The sequence below is a fragment of the Zingiber officinale genome, chromosome 8A (genome assembly GCF_018446385.1).
Source record: "Zingiber officinale cultivar Zhangliang chromosome 8A, Zo_v1.1, whole genome shotgun sequence".
NCBI classification, from domain to species: Eukaryota; Viridiplantae; Streptophyta; class Magnoliopsida; order Zingiberales; family Zingiberaceae; genus Zingiber; species Zingiber officinale.
Window position 1 is genome coordinate 112,972,531 of NC_056000.1, and position 3,979 is coordinate 112,976,509.

The window sequence follows — 3,979 nt, forward strand, 5'->3', positions numbered from 1 at the left end:
ACCTTCTGCTGGACGCCCGCTCCCCGACCCGTCCAGTCTTCCACCTGGTTCGCAACACCATGACTTTCCACCTAGGGTTACCACCCCCTAGGACTTTTGCCTGAAGTCCTCGACCCACCAAGACTTTCCGCATAGGGTTACCACCCCCTATAACCTAGGGTTACTACCCCTAGGATTTTCCACCTGTCTAACCTCAATTAGGACTTTTGCCTAAGTACTCTTAGGACTTTCCTACAAGCTCATTCAAACTGTTAGATCACAACATAACCTTAACTTTGAATCTTTTGCCATTATCAAAACACTGGTTCGATCGTCGGATGCTTCCCGCACCAACAGACCGGTCGAGCGAGGCATATCCTGACCATGGGTATGGAGTAATCAAATCAATGATCAAGGGACGTGCGAAAGCCAAGCCGAGCGGCTCCTCCGCTCGGCCTAGCAGCAGATTCGACATCAGCTGAGTATGCAGACAGTGAACTACCCACCGAGCGGCTATCGCGCTCGGCCCCTCAATCGAGCATATGGACAGTGGGCTTTCGGCCGAGCGGTCATCCCGCTCGGCCCGGCAACGGGCGACACTTGGACAGCGGACTTTCAGCCGAGCGACCATCCTGCTCGGCAGGACAACAAACCGTGCAAGGACAACAGAATTTCGGCCGAGCGACCATTCCGCTCGGCCAAGCAACAGGCGTAGCAAGGTATCCTTCGACATCCTCTTGGGAGCTAGTGTCATTAGCAGACGGCATGGTCAGACAAAGGATTGTACGGCGGAAGCTTCCACTGTCACTTCAGAGATATGCTCAGCTCGTTAAGGTACTGTGTTAGGAACACTTTACTGACACGTCCTTTCAGGAAAATTTTTGAGATGTGCGTTCACCTTGGGAAGCGTGCACCCGCGCTCTCAGGACTCTATATAAAGGGGGTCCAAGCATCGGTGGAGGTATGTTTTTCTCGCGATTTCTACTATTGCGCTACAGTTCTCTTTGCTCCTTCTTGCTTCGTCGGATACTGACTTGAGCGTCGGAGGGTCATCACCGGTGACCCCTTCCCTGGCTCGGCACTGTCGCTGCTTGTGTTGTAGGCGGAGCGGAGTCCATCGGAGGTCAGCAGGTGCGTCACGTCCTCAGTATTCGTCTCTTCGACTTTCAGACGGGATTACCAATATATATATATATATATATATATATATATATATATATATATATATATATATATATTGGTGGCCCTAATATAATAGGGGACTTAAGCATAGACCTTAATGGTTTATGTCTTGAGCCGGCCCTGATTGGAAGAGAGTAAATTAAGAAATCGAAATTAACTATTATATGGGAGAGTAATTCCAATTCCTCAATCTTTATTGAGATTCGATCTTGACTTAATTTTATAAATCTACCATATAATAATTAATTCGACTAGGGCCTAAGCACCTTATCATTTCACTGTGATCAGGAGGGTGAACACTTCCCGTCGATCCTCTGTAAATAATCTTGACGATATGATTGTGTAACTAATGAACAATAGCTAACTCATTTTCTCTAGTAGGCATTGGATATTGTCATCGATCTTCAAGCATCTATATATAATTTTTTTCTTCACTGCAGTCTGCATATAAATTAATTATATATCTTTTTATTTTAATGATCAAGAATCAACAGACACTTCAACAATGGGTCTCACCCGACGACGAGGAAATTAATTGTACATGCCATTTCCACATGCAATTTATTGGCTGAGAGCACTCAACTAGCAAAACTCGGGAATTAACATCCTAAAAATTGGATAAAATTTAAGTGAAGAGGTCTTTCATTCACAATTAAGGGATGGATCGATGTTCTCACTATGTTACATAAATCTTGATAGTATATTAATTTCAAAATATTTTTAATTGATTTTTCAAGTGAGGTTGATGTTTATTATAGTATGTCTTTTCGTCTAGTTCTAATTAATATGTGTTTTCATTTGTGTTCTTGTCTAAATATGCTAGATGTCTTTATTTTGACAATATAAAAAGATAAATCAGGATTCATATTTTATCCCTAGAAACTCATCCATTAAAACAGTTTACTGATAATTAAGATAATCTAACGAAAAAGAAAATAAAAATGGTGTAGTAATAAATTTAAAAATTAAAGGATTTAAACTGGAAAATAAATGATTGCGGTCATAATAAAAAAAATTTTGAGGGTGAAATATGGAGTACAAAACAAGTTTGTTGAAGTCAAATATATATATGAGATTTTAAATTTAAAGAAAAAAATGTAAAATGTCAACAAAAAAAAAAGAATTGTAAAGTGAAAGGAAATGAATTTTAATTTTGTAACTTTAAGGGGTACAAATTGACTCCTTTTGATAATGAAGAGAAAAAGGGATGATACTAATAGATAAGAATATTTGTGACCTAGTATTTATCTTAATAAAATTTATTTATGTTCATTCAACATATATTAGATCAATTTAATGAATAAATTAGAATACATATGTTTAACTTATTAATATTCATAAATAAATTTTTTAAAATTATTTTTGAATAATATTCAACTAATAAATCTTGATCAATATAGCTCCTATTAAATTTATAAATAAAACAAATAAATAAGCTTATACTATTAATCTCATTCACAAATCAAGTAAATTTAAAAATATAAAAGTATCAAATAAGCTCCAATTTAGAGTTTAATAACTTTTAAATGAATGAAATTCAAAAATAAAAAATAAAAACAAACTTAAATATTTTTTTATAAATTAGTTAATTTTAAATTCCACTTATATAATATCAAATAATCTTGACAAATACAAAAATTGATTAAGAATGTTACGTTATGGATTTAAAATTTGTAAACTTAAGGGGAAAGCTGCATGCATGCGTTAGAGGAATTTAAGGTTTAATAATTTAAGCAGATAAATTGAATGGTGGGTAAAAGGCCGGTGAGTATTTACTTAAATTTGATAGAGTACTAAAAATTAATTGCGGTGAGCGTGGATCGAACACGCGACCTTCAGATCTTCAGTCTGACGCTCTCCCAACTGAGCTATCCCCGCTGTTATTTTAAATGACAAACAAATATTAAATATTTTAATAGCAATATAATGAACTAGACAGAAGGGAAACAGCAAGGACATCCTCAGGCTATATCGATTCATCAGGGAAGACCTACCATCATCGCTCCCTCCCAACTTTTTTTTCGTAGTTTGCTCTCCCTTTCCAGTCGCCGGAGTGGACGCTCACTCACCTCTCGACGACGAGTTCGTCAGCATGGACCTTTGCTTCCTCCGTCAGAGGTATGATTTTTCTAGTACACGTGCATGCATCTCTTCTGATCTAATTACATTATGATTGTATCTATAAGCATAAACATTTTCCATTTTTCATGTTCAAGAATGAATTCAACACTTTAACTGAATAGTGGATCAGGAAAAGAACTATAAATATTTTCATTAAAAACAACTTAGTAACATGTTGTGCATCTCATTTGACACACAAAGGTAGCAACACACATCAAACAACAGAAAACACTACGACCGACAATTATAATGGTGGGTAGACCATTCCTTTGTCCAAGTTCTCCTGTCTCATCTGCTGGACTAAAAACTTCCGCTGTCCGATAGAAGTTACCACAATTATATTACTTTCCAAGGTTTTGTAGAAAAATATGGAAATGCAGCTGAATCAAAAATTCACAAGCAAACCAAGTTTCTTATTGGTTTATGTAACATCCTACATCAAATATGCAAACACAACAAGAGAAATATGACAATGATCAATTCAACTCATGAACTTACAGGCTGCAAACAACATGTCATAATATACACGGGTTGCTCTAGAGATCACCAACCCAAGGCCAAATCCCGGGAAATTGTAGGCATTATTTGACTAAAAGAATATAAAGTGACAAATACCAATTCCTAATATTAAAAGTCCGTATGCATCTATCAATATAGGTTGTTACAGGGCCGTCTCAAAGTTTCATGAGGCCCTAGG

General features: G+C 36.8%; 1 non-coding gene across 1 annotated transcript; it reads right to left on the reverse strand.

Moving 5' to 3' along the window:
* Positions 1-2,966: 2,966 nt before the first annotated feature.
* Positions 2,967-3,039, reverse strand: TRNAF-GAA. Its single transcript has one exon. It is a non-coding gene; the product is annotated as a tRNA-Phe (tRNA).
* Between the last annotated feature and the right edge of the window lie 940 nt (positions 3,040-3,979).